Below are 23,589 nucleotides of genomic sequence, written 5' to 3'. Positions count from 1 at the left end.
TCTCCTTTGTCTCTTGGTGGAAGGTTGAAGGAAGGGCTTTCTTTTCCTTCAGAAAACTTGTTATTTTGATAAAGTAAGTGGGTTGCAGGCAGTGTCACCAGAAATAAAACCTCCTCAAAAATGAAATCCTCAAGTCCAGCACTTCCTGGTTTCTGAGAACATAAATTATTAAGTATTCTCGTGTCAAACATTTCTAGCCACAGCTGCCCAACACCATGTGCAGCACAATCCTCGCTTGTGATGCTGGGCAGGGACAGCGGGCCACAGCTCCCAATCAGCCGCGTGATCAAGGGAGTGAATAATCGATACATTCACAACCATTCTGCACGCATGCAGCCATTCTGCTTTTCACTCCAGCACAGATTCAGTAGGTTACATGAGATAGTCAACACTATTATAAAAATTGGCTGTGTTACAGGATTTTGCCCAACTGTAGGCTAATGTAAGTGTTCTGAGCACATTTAACATAGGCTAGGCTAGGCTATCATGTTTGGTAGGTTGGGTGTATTGAATGAATTTTCGACTTATTGATATTTTTAACTTATGATAGTTTTATCAAGACATAACCCCCATCTTAAGTCAGGGAAGATCTGTGTTGTTGGGAGTAGCCCACCTCAGTCTGTTCAAAGGGTCTGAGGGTCCTGCCTTAATTCTCACCCTTATTAGAATTTATTCAAATGCAAGAAAAGAAAGCAAGGCTGTTGAGAATCTAAAAAACAGGGCACGGTGGCTGAGATGTCACCTCATGCCCATGTCTTAGTGAACAAAATAAAGGTAAATCTATTGAAAGAGACTGAGGTGTGGCTTCTACATTAGAGGTGATGTGGGTTGGAGATAAATATTCAGGAGAATGACTTACAGTACTGAGCTGGCATTTGTTCCTCTCTTCTTTAGTCTTTCATCATCTCCTCCTCTCACCTGGCCCAGCCTAAATCCAGGGGGATTAAGACAGGGCAAAATAAGAACAAAAATCGGCCACAGTAAAGGTAAGACACACACCAAGCCCTCACTCACCTCTTACCTTTTATTGCTAGTCTTTCCAAGTTATTTTTATATTGTTATGAGTCACTCTTTATATATATATAGTAGCTAAATATTTATATATATATATATCTTTATGTGTATATATATATATATCTTTATATATATATATAAAGATATCAATTGCTTCTTTATATCTATATCTAGATAGATAGATGGAGAGAGAATGAGAGAGAGAGAGAGAGAACAAAGGGGTATATAGTGAAAAGTAAACTTTTTCTCCTGCCCCCACCCCACACCCTACACATGTTCAACTCCCCAGAGACAACTGCTAAAGGAAAAACTCCCCATTCCTGATTTTTCCTTCCATGTGGGGATGTCAGTCCTGGCCTCTCTCCATTCCACCCTGGAATTTATTTTAAGATGGCTTAATCCGAGTGGTGAATTTGAGAAAGAGAAACTAGAGAGCAGAGCTTCAGGGTGAAGGCATGCTCTGCTGCTGCCCAGTTGTGGGCTCTGCCCCAGTCCAGCCCTTTTATCACTGCATGGGTCAAGTTCCTGCTCCTGACATGCATTACACAAGCCTGTTAGTTCTCCCAGCCACCAGGTACTCCAGTTCAGCCTTTATGAATAATAAAGTAACCCTGGAATCTCCCATCAACCCTACTCCTTGCCTTATTCTGCAATTTGTTCAGAAACCGGATGAGAAAGAGGAGCTCCATTGATTAGTTCTCTTCAGAAACTCCAAAGCCACTTACTTATCATAATACTACTTGTAATATTTGTAATGTTAAAAAAAAAACCACCAGTATCTTCTATTTCTCAACCCACCTGCTTCAGATAGTATTTCTCAACTGCCCAATATATGAGGAATTAGTTCCCTACATTTTTGCTCCAACTCTCCTTCTACACTATCCTCCAGCTTATCAGCTCTATGTTTAATTTTATAGTATTGAAGTTTAGAGTATTTTTATTTTATATAGATTTACATACATGCCCATGCGTGCAATTATTATAATTCAGTGTTCTAAACTTTGTCTGAAAGCCAAATTATGAAAACTAAAAAACAACTGTAAATATTTAAAATGTGATTAAGGAAATGCTATTTTCAGCAGAATGAATGAAAAAGTGAAATGTTAGCTTATGTCAGTAAACCTGTGCTACGTGAAGAAACCTCTATCAATGTCAAGATCAAACAAATTTTCTTTTCTTATATTCCATTAATCACTCACTACTATGCCACATTTTTTGTTTGCTTCATATTTAGACAATGAGTTTTATACAGATGATTGTTTTCTCCTATTGTATTAGTCAGCTCAGGCTCCCATAATAAAATACCAAAGACTGGGTGGCTTAAACAACAAATACATATTTTCTCACAGTTCTGCAGGTTGGAAGTCCAAGATTAAGGTGTTAACAGAGTTGGTTTCTGGTGAGATCTCTCTTCCTGGCTTGTAGATGGCCACTTTCGCACTGTATACTCACATGACCTTATCACTGGAGATCTTTCTCTTCTTATAAGGACACTAGTGCTATGGAATTAGAGCCCTACTCTTATGACTGCATTTAACCTTCATTACATGAAGATTACATCCCTAAAGGCCCCATTTCTAAACATGGTTGAGCATTAGAGTTTCAATGTATGAATTTTGGAAGGATACAATCCAGTCCATAACCTCCATGTCTGTTCAAAATCTACATATTTTGTAAATACTAGAATAGGAATCCCCTATGTCCATAAATAAACTATCATTTACCAAATGTCTAGAAACTAACCTGAGGATGCCCTAAAACTAAATCATGGGCTTGTCTGCTCTGGAAAATATGTATAAAATTGTATAATTCCCAGGCCAAATTACTCTTGTCCTCAGAGAAACCCAAATTCTTATCTAAATTCTAGAGCTCCCCATTGAATGATCAAGGACCAGACACTGAGGACTATTCCCTCTGCCCCAACCTCCTTTCTCCATCTGTCCCACACCCTAATGAAGTTTAGTGATAGATACTATGACCTACATCCAGGAATGAAGTGGTGATGACCCCAGCAATCACTCTCTTCATAAAATCAGGAGTGAAAGGCATCTTAGATATCCACTTGTCCAAAGTCTCCATTTTATAATTGAGAAAACTGAAACCCAAAAATTTGGATGATGTTTTATGCCCAAATTACAGAGCAAGGTATATTAGAACCCAAGACCTCGACATTTTGTTCTATTTCTTGTCCATGGAACCATTATGTTTTTCAATTCCTCTCAATGAGCAGAAGGACTCTGGAATTCAGGGAAGCTGCCCAATTGTTATGGATAAACATACATTTAGCCCAGAGTTAGAACTACAAATTGTGTCTCTGTTCTAAAGTTTGAGGTCTAATTACTGTCAAGAGCTAAACTGGAAAAAACTGAGCTGACAGATGCTGAAGTGGTCAACTAAGACAACAAGCCAAACCGAGAGTAACAATTAAGCCTGCATTTACTTGTTGCAATAGCATAACAAAGAGGCAAAATAATAAAAAGCACTGGCTCCCACAATGTTCTATTTTCCTTTCATAGGTCAGCTCCAGGTGAGGTTCAAATGTAACAGCACAGCTTAGGAGATTGTCTGACTGCTGGGGAAGCTCTGGATGGGAAGGAGGACAAGGAGTGGAAAAGCACTAAACACTGAGTCAGGGTGTAGGAAAGCATCCTGAAGTCCCCTTGAGAAGGAGGCCTCTGAATAGAGGCCTTTGGACTAGGAATGTTGAAACATGTAACAGCGCGGCTGGCCTGTGGGGGCAGGTGCCAAGTGTCTGAAACTCCCTCCAGACTGTTATTCAAGTATGGCAAGGACAGCTTTCCCCCAAGGAGCCTACCAGATAAAACCTTTCTAATTGCCTATGATTGGGCTTGAAAGATCATACATAGAATTCTGGTCTGGAGCCAGACTCCTCAATTACATATGCTAACATCACCTTTTCATGTCCCTAGACATGTTTACAAATAGTCTCTCACTCCCTCAGCATGACTATTGCTTAATGTATATTTTGATTATCACAGTAACTATAGCCAAAATAAAACTAATTATCACCAAATTTTGGGGGTGAAGATACCAAAGGTAATATAATTGGACATTTTGTGCATTATTATGAGTGCTTTTCTGTGTTCAAATACAGAGTTGGGGAAATTGCAAAATCTCACTCCATAAATACATGCATATATTTCTTGTCTTGTTTTGGTTACTCTAAAGATCTAAATATAAGCAATAGTCCATTATATTTTCATTTCCTAAAGCAGATGGCCATTAAATTTACTTTCTAATCTTATTATTCCATAAATTGTATATGGTTGTAATTTTAATTCTCTCATATCTTTCTTAGTAGAAATAATCTTGGTAGAAATAAAGAAGATATTAAAGATATATTGATTGATAGCTAAAAGATGCTGCCTGAGAAGATTTCATCATAAGAAAAGATACCCCAGATAGTATATAGGAACCTCCCTTTCCTAACCTTTTTTAAATTTTTTTTAACATTTATTTATTTTTGAAGGAGAGAGAGACAGAGCATGAGCAGGCGAGGGGCAGAGAGAGAGGGAGACACAGAATCCGAAGCAGGCTCCAGGCTCTGAGCAGTCAGCAAAGAGCCAAACACATGGCTCAAACTCAGAAGCCTCAAGATCATGACCTGAACCAAAGTCGAAGCTCCACCAACTGAGCCACCCAAGTACCCCAGGAACCTCCCTTACCTAGTCTTGCCTCTAGATTCCACCTGCTTCCCTGCCTCAACACATTCCCTAAACTAGGACAGGAAATTTTGGAGAAAGAAGAGATGGGAAAGAGAAGAAATTCACATCCTGAAACAAGCCAAAGCATGTTTCCACCCATTTTGTGGGGCTTTTCAAAACTTGCTAAAGTAAACTTAGTTCTGTAAATGTTTATTTTTAAAGGTTGGATATTAAGTATGGAAGGGAAATTGAACTGCAGAGCAAGATGGAAGTGTTGTGTGAAATTTCAGTAATTGTTCCCATTAACTGAAAAAATACTTGCTTAGGATTTCTTTGCAGTACCGCCCTTTGGTTAGCCAAGGACACTGGAATGTGCCTGCCAGGAGAGATCTACTGCCATTTTACCTACCACATTTGCAAAGCTGGCACATCTCCACCTATGCCTTCCTATGTTTAGTGTATTTACATACCTTCCCCTATTTGAATAAATAACACACAGAATGTTAATAGATCGGATTAAAGTGGAAACACACTACAAAAGAGAGAGCAATCATTAAGCCTCATCTTTCTGCTTCTTCCAGCTCTGCCTCAGGCTTGGAACACTTCTTTCTCCTGAGTTTTAAAAAATTGTTGATTATGATTTTATTTATACGACACACAGTAAAATTAATTTCTCTTTTGGTATACCATCCTACAAAGTTTGTTTCAGGTTTCTTTTGTTGTTGTTGTTTTTATTTTAGTTGTTTTTTGTTTTTTGTTTTTTTTTTTTTTTTTTTTTGCTTGGCTTCTTTTATTGATTTAAGACCATTCATAGGCATTGATGAAAGTAGGCCTTTAGTATTTCCTTTCCTTGTATTTTTTTTTTATAAATGATTTATAAGTCTTCCCAATACCTTGCTCTTTTTTTTTTTTCTCTGCCTACTCTCTTCTCAATTTTTTGATCTTTCTGCTATCTAGTTCAGTCAGTTTCTATATGCAGGCAGCATGATATGCACACTATAAAAGACAGTTGTCCTGACTTGCTGTTTTCTATCTTTATGTTTGGACACAGAATAAAATTTGGGAAGCATAGGTTTCCCACCTTCTGAAAAGCCATGCTGTACCAATTGGTTTAAATTTTTTAAATCCAAGTTCAGTTGGCCTATGTTATGACTTTCACAGGTTATTTTGAATAGAGCCAAATTCTAGCTGCCCAAATCAACTGTCTTTTAGGCTGGATCCATGCTATTGCCTGGATCCCCATGGCTCTTCTGGCTCAGATCCACAGATCATACCTTGACCACTCCCGGCCCTGCCCTTCTCAGCCCTCGTTAGAGGATCGCACCTTTGGTGAAAGGTAGGAACTAAAGACTCAATAAGGAAATAAAGGTAGAGACGTTATGTCAAGGACTCAGGACTCTTTAACATCCAGAAATGCTAACAGTCCCTGGTTTCCTTCTGGCCACTCTTTGAGACCACTGGGAGTATAGTGACCATGTGAGCCTCCTTTATTCATGAAAAGAAGTAAAATTAACCTAAATGATATTTGGGTGAATTCTCTTCCTCATGTATTCAATTTACTAAGAAGGACAACACATATATACATGAAGCCAATACATTTCCATCATTTACCCACAATTAAATTACTTAATATTTCAGATGTATTAGGATTAACTATAATCCTTTCCAAAGAAAATCTACTGAAGATAGTCATAAGTAATGAGTCAGTCTCATCCAAGAAATCACTCAGAAGTGGCATACAAGCAAAGATAATGAGGACTTTTTCATGGAGACATGCCAAAAATAAGATATAGAATAAGAAACCACTCCAAACTATTTTATGTCTAAATATAAACAATAAGAGCAATATTATAAACCATAGACAAGTAAGAACTTGAGTGAGTGCTTCTGCATATTATCCATCTCAGGAGAACAACTTGCCAAGACTTGGGGAGAAACTATGCTTTACTCGCTACTAATAAAGAGGAAGAAGTTTGGATCTTCACACAGGAAAAAAATTTGTCTAGATATGCATGTGACATTGAGTAGCAAGGAAGACAGAAAGTGCCATCCCTTTATTAAGCATTCCAGGAAGATGAGTTTCACCAACAGGGCTTTGGACTCTATGCTTCTTAATATGGAGACTCTGTTTTCCATTTGGATCCACAATCAGGACTCTTGTTATCCCACCAAGAATAACTGCCTTAGTCACAATGAAGCACTTAACACAAAGAAGCAAAGGAAACAACATCCTATCTCAAGTTTCAAAACTCACATCAGAGCAGTGCATTGGATAGGTCAGGGATTTCTCCCTGTTTTGTTCCCTGATATGTTCCAAGTACTTATAACGATTCCTGACACCTAGCAGATGATCAATAAATATTTACTGAGTGAATGATATATGCAAAAAGTGAATAAGCAATGATTCAACATTATTTGCACTGATGGATAAACTATTCCTTGGTGTAACTATCAGACATATTTTGCAAATTGTTTTAGAAGTATAGTTGCCTCTTTCACTTGCTATTCAGCTACCAAATATTATATCTGAAATGAATTCAAAGCAAAAGCATAAGCATAGTTTATCTTTTTATTTCAACAAATAAGTCATTGTGGACCTACTATGTGCAGACCATCATAATAAATAAAAGTAAGAGCTCTTATGTGAAAAGCAAATCACAATACAGGTATAAGACAAAACAGGAGTAGAACACACAAGAGAATGAGCACAGTGGATAGCATAAGAAAAAGAATGTATCTTGTTTTAATCATCTGAGCCTTGATGAGTAGTAACTAAAATCGCATAACAAAAGTCTACCCTTTTACCCTTAATGTCTCTTCTGCTTGGTTATATAGATTGTACCAGTCACAATTTGGTCAAGAAAACAGAAACCACTCTAGGTATTTCAAGCAGTAAGGTATTTAATACAGACAATCAGAGCTCTTACACAAAACCACTTTAAGGGTGAAGAGAATAAAGGTCAGGGAAGCTCCTCACAGCATTCAGAAAGTACAGGGATCAGAAGAAATCTCTGCCACTGATCTCAGCTTTCTGCAGCACCAAAGTGGGTGATTTCTAGAAGAATACTTAGAAACTTCTGGCAAAGCCTCATGTCTGCCCGTTACTAGAGCTCACATGCTTATCCACAGCAACTGAGTCAATGATGGCTTCTACTTCTCTTTTTTCCTTCTGTTGTGTTGTAAATCTCAAGGAGTGCCTTCTCATTTCTGGAACCTATACTGGAAGCCTGATGACAAAGCAGTTTTTAAAAAGTAGTTTCCAGGCTTCCAAACGTACAATGCAGGGAGGAATGGAGAGGAGTTGCAATGTTGCTTAGATCCCAACAGAAAATCCAACACAAAGATTTAAGTTAAGACTATAGCCAACAGGGGCGCCTGGGTGGCGCAGTTGGTTAAGCCTCCGACTTCAGCCAGGTCACGATCTCGCGGTCCGTGAGTTCGAGCCCCGCGTCAGGCTCTGGGCTGATGGCTCGGAGCCTGGAGCCTGTTTCCGATTCTGTGTCTCCCTCTCTCTCTGCCCCTCCCCCGTTCATGCTCTGTCTCCCTCTGTCCCAAAAATAAATTAAAAAAAAAAAAAAAAAAGTTGAAAAAAAAAAGACTATAGCCAACAAACAAACAAAAAACAGAAAACAAAATAAAACAAAAACATAAAACACCCAAAAGCAAAAAACCAAAACCAACCCCCCCCAAAAAAGAATATAGCTAAATATAAATTGTTTTCATTCATCATGTAGATTCAGTCATCTTCCTTTTGTAGTTCTGTTGTTTTTGTTGTCTTTCTAAAAATCTCATTTAAGAACCCCTCTAGGTACCATCACAGAAAGCAATTGGACTGGTGGGCCCAACTTGTTCCCACTTGTCCCAGAAGGGACAAAAACCTGTTAAGCAGCTTGCCTATAGGTTGCTCAGAGAATGCTGTTTCAATAAAGCTTTATTTCCACCAGGGTAAGTCACTGGGAGGTCATAACAAGATGGAAAGGAAATGCTCTCAGGGAAGGTTTTGCAGAGTAGCAGTCCTCTGAACAGACAAGAAAACAGTGGATAGTGAAAGCAACAGAAAGAGCGTGTGATAAGCCTGTCCTAGAATTTAACAGAAGGGGGAAAACATGTCTCCCCTGACCACCTTGCATGTTTTCTCATATCTGCTTAAGAAACCTACATTACAAACTTTAAGTTAGTGATATCTGTTGAGGGGGAAAAAAAAAAAAAGGCATACTCTAGAGGTAGGGCTGAAGAAAAGATAAAGAATGGAATAATACAATCATATTTCTCTCATTTAAAACAACACAGAAAAGAAATTATTTCCAGCATCCCTCCCAACATAAGCTCCAAACAAAAGCCTCCTGGGCAGTGTAGGGAAGAATGAGCACAAACCACTCACCTACCCATTGCTCTGACCACTCCCTTACTCTCAGTTCATCTCTCCAGGAGGAACTTAAGGGCCACCCAGGCTGTGAGCAGTGTTCTGCTCTGGAGGGAATGCCTCTGGGAACTGGATTATGGCCTCCTAAGTGGAGAGAAACTCCCTGCCCTCCCTCTTCTGACCAGTTTCCTTGGGTTAGGGAGCCCCAAAAACAAAGCTCAAGTATCAGTTTCTTATTCTGATCTGTAAACTAAGAAAAACATTCTTTTATCTTTTTTCCCACCAGACCCTAGAGAGTTTTTCTCCTGTAAGTGCAGTGGAAGTTCAGGCTCCAAAAAGCCACCTAGGAAGCTGACCCATGGCCAACTTAAGACCCACACCCCTCAAGACCCAGCAGTAATGTACCGGAAGACTTAGCCAAAAGCAACATGGCAGGAGCTGTGCCAGGAGAGGAGCAGAGGGGTGAGAAGGTGTGTTAAGATTTTAAAGTTATTTCTTCTTCACTGGGTTCCATTACTCAAGATGGATAAAAATGAAGCACTTGGAGAACAAAAACACATTGAGAAGTAGCCAAAGCACTAGAATCTTCTTCATAAAAGAAGGAGGAAAAAGGAAGGGAGGGAGGGAGAGAGAGTGATGAGTGAATGAAGGAGAGAGAGAAGATTTTAATTTTTCTTTAGGGGAAATTAAAGTCTCTTATATGAGGAAGCCTAGATTTAGGGTTGCAAACACTTTCAAATATATCAGTGGCATACAGAAAAGACTGAAAATAAGTTGATAATACATCGCTTTTCAATGTGTTTACTTGCTCTCAGCTCAGTGGGTGGTATGCTTCGATTTGTGCTTTTCCTCATTATATAGTATAAAATGCAATTAAGGAAGGGTCATCAGTAGACTAAACCTTCCCTTATAATAATCTTCTGTAATAATGAATAATCAGTCACAGGGAAAAGAAGATTAAAATAAAAGGCTTAGTCAAATCCTAAAACTACAGGTTGAGCACATAGCTGCAGTTGTGTGATTGCCTGAATGCCTTTGCATGAAGCCAATAGATGAAGAATATGTGTTACAGAAACATCCTTATGCTCAATCAGTTCATTAAGCAATAGTTTTTTTCTTAACGTTTATTCATTTTTGAGAGACAGAGAATGAGCACTGGAGGGGCAGAGAGAGAGAGAGAGAGGGAGACACGGAATCCAAAGCAGGTCCAGGCTCTGAGCTGTCAGCACAGAGCCTGATGTGGGGCTTGAACCCACAAGCTGTGAGATCATGACCTGAGCTGAAGTTAGACGCTTAACTGACTGAGCCACCCAGGCGCCCCTATGTGACAGTTTTAGTTCAAAGTCTATCATGCTGCATGGCTAAACACATTAGTACAAACCCAACTTTCTCCAAATTGGAACAACGACAATGACAATCAATCAGTCTACCAATCAATAAATATTAGGCCAATAGACTATTGGACTTTTTTAGGTATAATTAACATACAATATTATGCTAATTTCAGGTGTACAACGTAGTGATTAAACATTTGTATACATTAGGAAATGATCACCAAGATAAATTTAGCTTCCATCTGTTACCAAAGTTGTAACAATATTATTAACTATATTCCCTGTGTTCATTACATCCCTATGACTGATTTATTCTATAACTTCAAGTTTGTACCTTTTAATTCTCTTCCCTTATTTTACCCATCCCAAGATGGCCCGCCCCTCCAGCAAACCAGATTGGTCTCTGTATCTATTAGTCTGTTTCTGTTTTGTGTTGTTTTGTCAGTTCATTTGTTTTGTCTTGTTTTTTTTACATTCCACATGTAAGTGAAATCATAGGATATTTGTCTTTCTCTGTCTGACTTATTTCACTTAGCATAATACCTTCTAGGTCCACCCATGTTACCACAAAGGGCAAGATTTTACTCCTTTTCATGGCTGTGTAATCTTCCATTGTATATATACCACATCTTTGTGCATTGGATATTCTTTATCTATTGGATTGTTTTGAGTAAGAATTAGGCTCAAAATGAAAAATATAAATGAAAAGTATTCTTTATCTGTTTGATTGGCATTCTCTGTATTCAAATTTGCCATCCCAGAAGTCTAGATAAAATTATAAAGCCCAGAAAAAGTATAAAGGCTGATAAAAATTCCAGCAGGTATATTTTTGAAACCTGATTTTTTGTAAGCTTCTCTCTAAAATAAATTTCACAGTGTTACCACTTTCATACTCTAACTGGAGAATTCCAAAGCAGCTGGTTTCTCCCTGGATGATGTTGCATAAGGGTATCTAATAAAGCCCTTCCTAATATACTAGGTACATTCCTGCACTGTGCAATCATTACCATCAAAACAAAACTTGATATTCAGAGAAGTATGTTTTTCTTCTGTAGTCCCCCTCCTCCTTCCATTTTTGATGATAATTTCATGATCATTCCCAGCTTTGCTCTTCTAGCGTTTTCTTATAGGGTCATTACTGGAATTCTATGGGGGATGATTCCTCATTATTCAGGACAGTCTACGACACTATAGGACAACATTAGTATTCCCAGCCCTCACTCACTACATTGAGTAACACCTCCTAGTCATTCTGACATCACACATTCTCCCCCACATTTCCAAATGCCTACCAGGAGGTGGTACTCCTCTGGTTGAGAAGTGCTAATGCCTCTAATACATGCTTCTGTACGGACAACTACTATCTCTCCCAATCCCAAAAGGCAATTTATACTTCTTGTGGCTGGGACACAAGATTTCTTCTCAGAATGTGGTGATTTCTCTCCATCGATGTATTCCTCTCTGCTGAAGACATGGTTCCTATAGAATGTGGGCCCATTTTGACCATTACACATGATCAGTGTTGTTTAGTGTTTTCCTATCTTATATAAAGACACAGACCAATGTGGAAGTAGAAGTAAATGTATTTTCTTCACCTAGGAGTTCCCTCTCAAGTTCTCTCAGCACAGCTCTGTACACATTCATCACTTTATACCACTTCCTCATCCGAAAGGACAAATGAAAGTGTTCCCTACGGGCACCTGGGTGGCTCAGTCAGTTAAGTATCCGACTTCAGCTCAGGTCATGATCTCACATTCCGTGAGTTCAAGCCCCGTGTCTGGCTGTGTGCTGACAGCTCGGAGCCTGGAGCCTGCTTCAGATTCTGTGCTCCCTCTCTCTTACCCTCCCCTGTTCACATTCTCTCTTTCTCTGTCTCAAAAATAAACATTAAGAAAAATTGTTTTTTTAAAAGGAAGTGTTCCCTAGATATTGCTGTTGCACCAATTACATTCTTTTCAAGAAAAGGATTCTCAGTTCTAGTAAGAGGAACTACTTTTATTCACTGAGATCTTTTCCCAGCAGCATATTTGGTGCAACCTCAGCCACATGAAAGAATTTCAGCAGGCCTAGGAAAGGACTTTTTAGGCTCAGGAACCTTCCTAAAGATAAGAGACAAACAGCTGCCTGGTAGAAAACAGGGAGAAGTTATGGATTAGGAAGAAAGTAGGCCACTCTGATACCACCTAGATACTCTCTCATCAATCATGCTAAGGCCTTGAAGAGCTTTGTGTTGAACATTTCTATCCCTTGTGATGGTGGTCTTATCAGTTCTCAGGTCTGTCCTCATCAAGAATTTTCCATTATTCAGATTATTCAGCATGAGAACATAGAAAAATCAAATCCTTAAGTCCACGTGATGTTTGGAGAGAGGTAAAACATTTATTTCAATGCATAGGTGGTGATCTTGGCATGACATAATGCTTGCCATGAACAGTAAAGCATTTTGGAATAAGACCAAACAAATGAAAGAGATCACCCTCAATTCCACCTCACTCCAAAAACTATTTTTTATTTTTTCCTGTATAGATCCTATCTATAACTGCAATCAGTTTACATGTCATTACTTATTGTGCTTTTAAAAAGTACATCACATTTTCTGTATTCTTACTTGCTTACATAATCATTACTATATTTAATGGTGGTACTAGAGTCCCTCTCATTTATAATCTGTAATTAGCTACATTCTTTTCTTATTGTTGAATATTTAATGTTTTTCTTTTTCTTTTTTTCTCTCACAGATAAAAACATCTGTCCTACATCTGTCAAAATATTTCCTTAGGAAAAATTCTCTAGCATAGGATTACTTGGTCAAATGAGATGAATGTCTTTGTAGGTTTTACTTAGGGTTACCTTATACCTTTTAAAAGGAGATATGTCCATTTGAAATGCTCATCGCTACATATTTATATCTCTACTTTACTTTCAACCCAGATGACATAAAATAATAACTCTCAATTGCATTTCTTTGGTTATTAGCAAGAGCACCTACCTTTGATTAAGCTATGCTCAAATTACCTCCCTACTCATTTGCAATTCTTTTGTTAAATGTTTTTATTATTTATTTTTGAGAGAGAGGGGGGCAGAGTGTGCAAAGGAAAGGGGCAGAGAGAGAAGGAGACACAGAATCTGAAGCAGGCTCCAGGCTCTGAGCTGTCAGCACAGAGCCCATGTGGGGCCACGAGATCATGACCTGAGCTGAAGTTGGAGGCTCAACCAACTGAGCCACCCAGGGGCCCCTCATTCGCGACTCTTACAGTGGAAAGTATAAGAGCAATAACAGTTTATGAGCTTATGTTGCTTTCATCCAAATTTAAATCAAATTGCAGAGGAAAACACTCAAAGGAGACAGAGGAAGTATCATTTATCCTTTGTGTTTTGATAAACCCTTTCCTGACTTTCTCCTGTGATGTAAAAAAAAAAAAAAAAACAACCAAAAACCCTCAAATATTTAGTGAAAAGCTTATATATGAGTTAATAAGCCTATATAATAAGTTAATGTTTCTTTGGCTGCACAAAATATAAATTTACATTAGTTACCCAAGTGAGAAAAAGAATTTGTAGGCAGTATACTAATGAATCTAATAAAATATAAGGAAGATTCTGGGTCATATGGTGTATCATTTAGGATATATTTTATTTATTTTTTTTTTTAATTTTTTTTTTCAACGTTTTTTATTTATTTTTGGGACAGAGAGAGACATAGCATGAACGGGGGAGGGGCAGAGAGAGAGGGAGACACAGAATCGGAAACAGGCTCCAGGCTCTGAGCCATCAGCCCAGAGCCTGACGCGGGGCTCGAACTCACGGACCGCGAGATCGTGACCTGGCTGAAGTCGGACGCTTAACCGACTGCGCCACCCAGGCGCCCCTAGGATATATTTTATTGCAAGTAACTGAAAATTTAAGAGTGGCTTTATAAATAAAGAGATTTAATTATCTAGCAAAATAATATTCTACATATTCCAGGGCTGGTTCTGCCACTTGACAATGTTATCAAGGAGCCAGACTCTTTCCATCCTTTTATTTCACCAGCCTCAGTATGCCAGCCATTTGGGGGCTTAGTTGTCTCATGGTCACAAGATGGCTGCCTTGACACCAGGTACTCCATTCAAAGACAGGAAGCGGTAGGTGAGGATGGTGGCTAGGGTAGAAAGGAACTTATTCTTTCTCTTTTTCTCAAGGAGTAATAAGCATTTCTCAGAAGACACTTAGCACACTTCCTATTGTGTCACAGTAGATAAAACTGAGTTTATGATTATTATTAGACTTATTAGACTGAACTTGGTTATGACCATCCCTAGCCTGGAAGTTAGGACCACTTTCTATGAGATCAAGGAATCTTCAGCTAACACCGGAGGGAAATTGTGGTGTTTGATAATGGATAAGAATAGAAGCTATGCCTCTAGGTAGACAACCAGATTGTGTGACACAGATGGGAACCAGGGAGTTTGTGAACCTTCTTTTTTTCTATAAACGGGTTTTCATTGACAAGAAACTCAAATGTCTGTTTTTCTCCTTACATCAAACTACAAATGTCTAAGAGTCTTATTGGTTCCATTTGCCTTTCAGAGAGCACCTCAGAGTGAAAGTATGGCTTCTGATGCCTCATCTGACGATTCACAGGTGGGAAAAGGGAGAGCATCAGCCTTAAAAAAAAAAGGGGGGGGATTGTCTTAAACAGCAATAAGCACAATGTATATCCCTTTCATCTAAATTAAACAAAATACCATCAAAAGATATTTATTGATTCCCTAACTTGTAGAAGAAATTGTACCAGATCCTATGGGGATGCAATGTATATCCCCTTGTCCTTGTCCCTAAAGTGACTACAATCCATTTCAGGAGTATAGATAGCACTACAGGGAATAGATGAGAGCTAATTTTAAGATACAGACCATAAATGTTTTGTACCCTAACAACTTTGTTAAAGAGAATGGCACATAAACTATTTCAGGTGAAAGGAGAAAAGGCCTGGAAATGTTTAATTCATTCAACAACCCTCATGTAGTCAGCTGTGCCACAGCTCTTTCTTGGTCACTGGTCACCCAGGGTCTCAGCCTCTTCTTATGTTATATAGCCCACCATTTTGATGGCATGGGCCAATGGTGTGGCCTTAGAGATTGTTTCAAGAAATCCTGCTTCTTTCAGGCAGCCTTCATCTTTTCCACCTCTTCTTGCCTTTTTCAGGACATTCATTTTAACTCCTTCCACCTCTCACTGTCATTTTCTGAGTGGTTAGTGAAAACTATATTATTAGGGGCAAAATTTTTCTAATCTCTTTTATAGCCACGAAGCAAACACATAATATAGGACACAGTTAATGATTCTGCTTTTGGTTTTCTGTGTGATAAAGAGCAAGTCTCTTAAATTTTCTGTGCTGAAGAAATCATTTAAAGGAAAAAATAATATGATTTGTTTCTTTTTCACCCTTTCAACTGAGTTTCTGATGTAAATCAAGGAAATAGCCCACCAAAACTTGTAGTATTTTAGCAAAATATTTTATGAAAATGTGTAGTTCTTTTAAGAAAATACCAGAGTTCAAATGGGTTTGTTGTATATTCTCTCTTTTTTGAGAGAGGTAATAGCTCTTCAGCTGGAAAACCCAATTACTAAAGTCTATATATTTTATCTTGGTCATCAGAGCATTCAAGAAACACTATGAATCCAGTTAAGAAAAATAAATGTTCACACCCTTGAATGAATGATAGTAAGGAGGACTAAAATACAATTAGAAATGCTATTATCTGAAACTATTTGTGAGTCAAAAACCAATTGCTTAAACTAAAGCAGAGAGACAGACACCCAAAGGCTCTGGAATAGCATTTGGGTTGAAAATTTGGTTAATATATTCCTTCCAGACTGAAGCACCCAGATCTGGATCCATTATTGTCACACAGAGGTTCTTGTTTTTTAAATCATTAACTGCTATTCAGGACTTTCCTCAGGAAGCAGACCCTTAGTAACAGGAAGACTTTCTAAAAATTTCTCCTTTCAGGAAAAAGACTGGAAGTCCGGAAAAGGGGAATTCACTATATATTAGACTACATTATTTGCAGATGCAACTGAAAACCACTCCTTTGTAAAACCTTTTTTGATCCCATAAATTAGCAATTAACTTCCCTGTGTTGGAGACTACCAGGGCTGATAATTTTAATCTCTTCCTAGCATTTATGTTATTAACTTACACTACTGTTAGTTATTTCCCCATCAATCTTCCTCACCAAAGTTACAAGTTCTTGGGAGGAAACAACCAGTTCTTTCACATTTTTGACTCCTTCTTGCCCCCACAGTGTCTGGAATAGTTAATAATAACTTGTACTATGCGTCAGGCATTGTGTAAGCTACCAGACAGAAAATGGACAACAAAATTAGTACAGTACTCTTTGCTTCCTGCTTAAAATCTAGAATGTATAAGAGATACGATTGAATAAGCAATAACAACAAAATGCCATGCATCCTGGGATAGGAGTTGAGGGGTTCAAGGAGGGCTCATTTCCGTGGCATGCCTGCATTATGAATACCTCATGGGTATGAATACCTGAAGTGTAGTTTGTTCAGTAGCATTCCATATGAGATTGAATATAAATTCATGGAAAGCTGGGTGAGTTCAGATATCAGTTCCTTGTCTTTGAGTCTGATACGAATCACGTGAGCCTCACACTCAGACTGTGTATGCACTAAAATGAAAAGGTCCCAACAGGCACCCTGAGGCTTTAGGATGGGGAGGAGGGAACTCTAACCCCCAATGCCCCAGCTTTGTTGATTGTTCCTTTTAATGAATGTCTTTCTACATATTTCTGAAGTCCAGTGTTTGCTTGTGCTAACACGTGTACGAGCTTCATCTTTCATGAGGAGTTCAATGAACTGCGCTGGTAGATATCCCTTGCACGAAGGAAAGTACAGGAAACTGTGGAAACACACAGAGCATATAACGTAGTTTCAACACACATTCATTTGAACTATGAGTAGTGATTATCAAAACTTGAGAAAAAAACAGCATTCAGATAACACTAAGAAAATTAAAATGGAAACAGAAATTATGAATTATTCATTCAACTAATAATTATTGATGACCTATTGCATGTATGTTATCTTACAACTATAAAATCTGTGATTACTTTAGAGTTTGGAGATTGTTCCTTCTCCTTCTCCTCCTTCTTCTTTTTCTCCCTCTCCTTCTCCTCCTTCTTCTTTTTCTCCCTCTCCTTCTCCTTCCCCTTCTTTTTCTCCCATCGAAGAAGTGAAAAGACAACCTATAAGATGGGGAAAAAATATTTCCAAACCATATACCTGATGAGGGGTTTCTATCCAACATATATAAAGAATTTATACAACTCAATAGCAAAAATAAATAAATAACCCAATTTAAAAATGGGCAAAGGACCTGCGTAGACATTTCTCCAAAGATATATGAAAGGCCAACAGGTACATGAGAAGATGCTCAACATCACTAATCCTCAGGGAAATGCAAATTAAAACATAATGATATATCACCTTATGCCTTTGAAACTGGCCATCATCATAAAGACAAGAGAAAACAAATGCTGGCATGGATATGGGGAAAAGGGATCCCTTGTGCACTGTTGGTGGGAATGTAAATAGGTATAACCACTATGGAAAACAGTATGGAGGTTCCTCAAAAAAATTAAAAATAGAACTACCATATGATCCAGCAATTCCTATTCTGAGAATATATCCAACATAAACAAAAATATCAACTCAAAAAGATATCTGCACCCCATGTTCATAGCAGTATTATTTAAAATAGCCAAGATACAGGAACAATCTAAGTGTCTATCAATGGACGAATGGATTAAGATATATATACAATGGAATATTATTCAGCCTTTAAAAAAAAGGGATAGGAAACTGTTCTGGATTGTGGACTAAAGAAGTGCAACAACTAAATGCAATGAGTTATTCTTTTTTAGATCCTGGATTAAAAAAGTAAAGCTATAGAGGATATCATTCAGATAATTACAGAAATTTGATAATGGGTCATATATAAGAGAATAGTTTCATACACAAGCTACTTGTACCTCCTAAGGGTTGGTGGATTATGATATTTTCAGATGGCTCAGAAAGAGAGAAATGGAGAAGCAAAGGATTAAAAATGAGCTAGCCTAGATAAATAGATAAATATATAGTTGCTCATTGCTCTCATCTTGCAAATGTTCTGGAGATTTGAAATCTCATCATCAACAATGAAAAGAAAACAATGCAAGTGCTCTGTCTCCAGAGGTGGAGATTTATTTTATTTATTTAATATTTATTCTCTAAGAGTAGAGAACAGCTTTCTCCTCAGTCACTGTGCAGAACAGCATGGTGAAAGGCAGCATGGTGTGGTGTTAAAGAGGAAATTCCACCATTTGCAACAATATGGAGGGATTTTGAAGCATTATGCTAAGTGAAATAAGTCAGACAGAGAAAGACAAATATTGATCTTACTTATATGTGGAATCAAAAAAGAAGAAAAAAAAACAAACTCACACAAAAAGAGATCAGACTTGAAGGAGGAAGGTTCTCAAAAGGCATAAACTTCCAGTCATACAAAAAATGCATACTAGGGATGTAATGTACAACATGATGACATAACTAACACTGATGTATGATATGTAGGAAAGTTATTAAGAGAGTAAATCCTAAGAGTTCTCATCACAAAAATAATTTTTTTCTCTTTTCTTTTTTCTTTTTCTTTTTATTGTATCTATATGAGAGGGTGGATGCTAGCTGAACCTAATGTGGTAAAGGAATAGGCTCTGGAGCCAAATTTCCTGGGTTCCTATTGCAATTTTTTGCATAGTAACTCTGTGGCTTTGAACAAATCACTTAACTTCCTTGTTCCTTAGTTTCCTATAAAATGGGAATAAAACTAGCACCAACCACATAAAGTTTTTGTGAGGGTGAAAGTATATAAAGTGATGCTGGCAAATAAAGAAGACAATAAACATAAGCTACTAGTATTTCACCCCAGTGGTCTCTTAAGGCAAGACTGAATGTCCTCAAAAGATGTCAGTGAGAGAATACATCCTTTAAAATGTAATAATTGTGGGTCTCACCAATAATAAAAATTATCATCTGGGAATATTTTTATTATTTCTTATTCCCTCTCTGGTATTCTCAGAACTTCAGTTTAGTGGCTTATGGGTTTTTTTAATGAACAATTTTAATAATATCTTCCTGGTAGGGTTATTGTTATGATTAGAAGTCCAAGAATACTCACAACGATTATTCTGAGTAAGCAAAAAAAGTTAAATTATGCTTGATAATCTCTATTAAATATGACAGGGAAATATTTTAGAAATATTTTTACTTAGGGTGCCTGGGTGGCTCAGTCAGTTAAGTGTCTTGACTCTTGGTTTCGGCTTAGGTCATGATCTCAGGATTTGTGAGTTTGAGCTCCACATCAGGCTCCATGCTGACAGTGCAGAGCTTGCTTGGGATTCTCTCCCTCTCTCTCTCTCTACCTCTCTCCTTCTCATGCTTACTCTCTCTCTCAAAATAAATAAATAAACTAAAATTTTAAATAATTACAAAAATTAAAATTAAAAAAGAAATATTTTCACTTAAAATAATTTTAATTTTAATTTTAATATTTAAATTCAATTATGCTTTCAAAACTGCTTCCTTCAAGACTTTTCTTTCTAAACCTACAATGGGGACTTGAAATAAAACCCAGGGACAAGCTAATGTATGAACCTAACAAAATATGTTCTTCCCCTTCCCCAACATGACTTTTTTCCTTTCATCACATTGACATTTTTTTTTTTTTTAAGTCCAGGACAGACAGTTATTGTTGCAGATTGTCCCTCAGTTTAGATTCATTTTATTGCTTCCTCATGATTGGATGCAGGTAAAACATTTTGGAAAGGATAAAATTTAGACAAAGTGGAGCCTTCTCAGTGAACCATATCATGGGCAAATAGGGTCAGTTTGTGTCGTTATTGGTAATGCTGAATTTGATCATTTGGCTAAGGTAGTTTCTGCCATATTTCTCTGTGGTAAAAGCAATGTTTCTCTTTCAAATTAATAACTAATATGTAGTGGGGGAGCACCTGGGTGGCTCGGCCTGCTGAACGTCTGACTTGATTTCAGGTCAGGTCAGGACCTCTTGGTCTGGGATGATGCTGGAGGAAAAGGTGAGAAACACTGCCTGCTTCCCTAAACCCTTCTTTCATATGAAGCAAAAGCTCTATACCATTTGGATAGGGGAAGCAAACCGTCATGCTGAGACCTACTTCCTGAAGGGAGGGTAGAAATAAAAATCCTGCAGGGCACCTGGGTGGCTCATTTGGTTAAGCATCCCACTCTTGATTTTGGTTCCAGTCATGATCTCATGGTTCATGATTCGAGCCTTGCATTGGGCTCTGCTCTGATAATGAGGAACCTACTTGGGATTCTCTCTCTCCCTCTCTCTCTACCCCTCCCCTGCTCGTTCATTCTCTCTCCCTCTCTCCCCCCACCGCCTCAAAATAAATAAACTTAAAAAAAAAGAAGAAGAAATAAAAGCCCTGCTCCTAGGGAAAAGACAGGAGTACCTCCTGGGCTCATATTCCTGTACTGGTATAAATTAAAGGTCTGCTGCCACTGGAGGGAGGGTAAGAATATATAAAAATGCTATTGAATTAATACATAAAGGAAAAAAAGATAAAATTTAGCAAAAGATATGTACATGTGTGTCATTAAAGAAGAAACTCAAATGACAAACATATTAAAAGTATTCAACTTTATGAATAATTAGATAAATGCAAATAAAAATCATAAAATATCATTACATATCCTTAAGGTTTGTATAATTTTAAAAATCTGGCACAACCAAATGCAAAGAAGTGAGTCAGTGGAGATTTTCATGCATTTTAGGGGGTAGAAATGGGGTATAACTGTTTTGAAAACCAATTTTTCATCACTAGTAAATGTAAATTTGTACATACACTGCAGTTTTGGTAATTTCACTCCAACATATGTACCCTAGATCATCGATTCATGCCCATGAGCACCTGGGGACAAGTGTAAGAATAATCAAAGCAGGATTGTTCACAATAGCTCCAAACTTAAAACAACACAAAGCCTATGACCAACATTTGGATAAATAAAATATAGATACTAACCAGCAATGAAAAGGAAGGGACTACATATACACTGTTGAATATCACAAACATAATGTAGAACAAAATAAGCAAGTATAAAAGTATACATAAACTATGGTTGTATTTATAGAAAATACAAAGCAAGGCAAAACTAAAAAATATATTATTTAAACATGCAAACATTGGTGACAAAAATATAAAGAAATAAACTGAATTATAGACATAAAATTTTTACTCTCTCTCCATGCAAAGAGTGGAGCCTGCTTAGGATTCTCTCTCTCTCTCTCTCTCTCTCTCTCTCTCTGCTTTTCTCCCCACTCATACATGCTCTCTCTCCCTCTCTCAAAGAAAAAAAGAAAAAAAAAAAAAGAGATACCAGCTCTCAAGCCTCATCTAGACCCGCTGAATCAGAAACTCTGAGGGTGGGGCCCAGTGACTCTCATTTTTACCAATTCTCCTGGGTGATTTGGATGTGTGCAGAGTTTGAAGACACATCTCTATACCGCCCTTGGATTTACCTCAGAAAGCCACTAGTTCTCATCTGAACAAGAAAGTCTTCCTCTCTTCTCTTCTGAGAACACATTCCCCACCCCCCTCTTTTTTTTTTTTTTTGTCTTTTTCAGGCTCATCTCTAATGCTACTTAATGCAGGAAGCTTTCCAAGCCTGGAAGAACTAAATTTGGTTTCTCCCATCATCTGGAAAGAGTCACCTCTCTGACTCCCGCCCTGACCCAGCAGAGGATATTCACATTGTTTCTTTAAACAAAAATAAATAAATACAGAAAACCAGAATCAAAACTTCAAACCAACCACAGAAAGCATTTGGTGTGTGTTTAGATGAGATGTGAGTAAACATGTGACATGTTTATTTTACTGCTTTAGAACTTAAACTTCTGGACTCAAGGAACAATAACATATATTTACTCTTGGGCAACAGAGGAGCCAAATACATTTTTAAACACTGTATAATTGTGAAAATACTCCCAAATCATGATTCTGCCCGATTATCTGCTGTAGAATCCCAGGGCTGGATTGAATCAGTGTTCATGTAATTGCTTGCATTTAAAATTGTTCCTCAGAGGTTATGTCCCCATGGTGCTCTAACTACTGCATGGAATATATGACAGCCTGGCCCCTGTTCCCATGGCCACTTCCCTGTGGCTTTCTGTGCTTCTGGCTTAGCTTTCCCTGGGAAGAAAAACTGGATGCTTTCTTGGTACTGAGCCATGCTCTCATCTGGGATAAATATTAAGAAAGAGGGAGGGAGCTTTTGTTCAGATTATAAATGCCAGATCCTGCCACATTAATTGTCCTGCACATCCCAATGGTGCTTACTTCAAACATTTGGTTTTCAAGCCCTCCTCTCTAAAGGATGTGCTGGGAACTGTCAGGAATCACAGAGGAGTGAGTCCTACACTACTTTCATGAACACTTACTCTAAGATTGCCACTGACAGAATAAAGGGAAATCCCTGGACCATATTGTGGTTTATCAGCTTTCACGTAGCACAATGTTTCCCAGATTGGAAACTTCCATACCCCCAGGGAATCATGAGAATTGTTAAAGAGGTCACCATTTTGGCTTCAAGCCAAAAGGACAGAAACCACCACCAATGAAAGGCTTTTTAGCCTTAGAGTTCGTATTGACTTATAGGAAACCACTCAGTTACTATAAATGAAAGAGCTCTTTGACCGTTTTCCTCGCAAAATCTGAGGGAGAGTAAATAGGCCATGGCTGATGGGCAGAAAGTAGCAAAAAGAAATGTGAGTGAATGATAACAGAATAAAGAGGAAAGAAAAGAATAGTCAAAGAAGAGAATGTGGAAAGAAAGAGCAAGCAGTGAAGAGGGAAAAACAGTGCAACAAGACCAACTCAATTTCTAATCCTATGTTTTTAATCACGGTGATAACTTTAGACACAGCTTTCAAGGAAAAAAAAAAAAAAGGGTTACAAAGGATCCTAAATAAGATTAGTAATACTGACTTTTCCTTGTGTCTTAAGTTCCAGTATGGGCTGGCAAGCACTATTACTGATCCTGCCTTTCTTTAATATTTTAAAATTCTGTTCATCCTGGATTTTTTTATTTTTTAAATATTATTTATCCTGATTACTGTGTTTTTTGGTGT

The 23,589-nt window shown here is 37.8% G+C and overlaps 1 protein-coding gene across 2 annotated transcripts in view; it reads left to right on the top strand.

Moving 5' to 3' along the window:
- The window catches only part of USP38 (ubiquitin specific peptidase 38), a 69,625-nt gene extending 47,353 nt beyond the window's left edge, over positions 1–22,272 (top strand). For both annotated transcript variants that reach the window (XR_009259279.1, XR_009259280.1), the window contains 4 exons: positions 895–986; positions 9,329–9,512; positions 14,946–14,999; positions 22,087–22,272. The gene's annotated coding sequence lies outside the window, so the exon portion shown is untranslated. The remainder of the gene's footprint in view (positions 1–894; positions 987–9,328; positions 9,513–14,945; positions 15,000–22,086) is intronic.
- Positions 22,273–23,589: the final 1,317 nt, after the last annotated feature.

Source organism: Neofelis nebulosa, chromosome 3 (assembly GCF_028018385.1).
Source record: "Neofelis nebulosa isolate mNeoNeb1 chromosome 3, mNeoNeb1.pri, whole genome shotgun sequence".
In the NCBI taxonomy this organism is placed as follows: Eukaryota; Metazoa; Chordata; class Mammalia; order Carnivora; family Felidae; genus Neofelis; species Neofelis nebulosa.
Note: the sequence above shows the minus strand (reverse complement) of the source record. Positions and strands in the feature narration are given on the sequence as shown.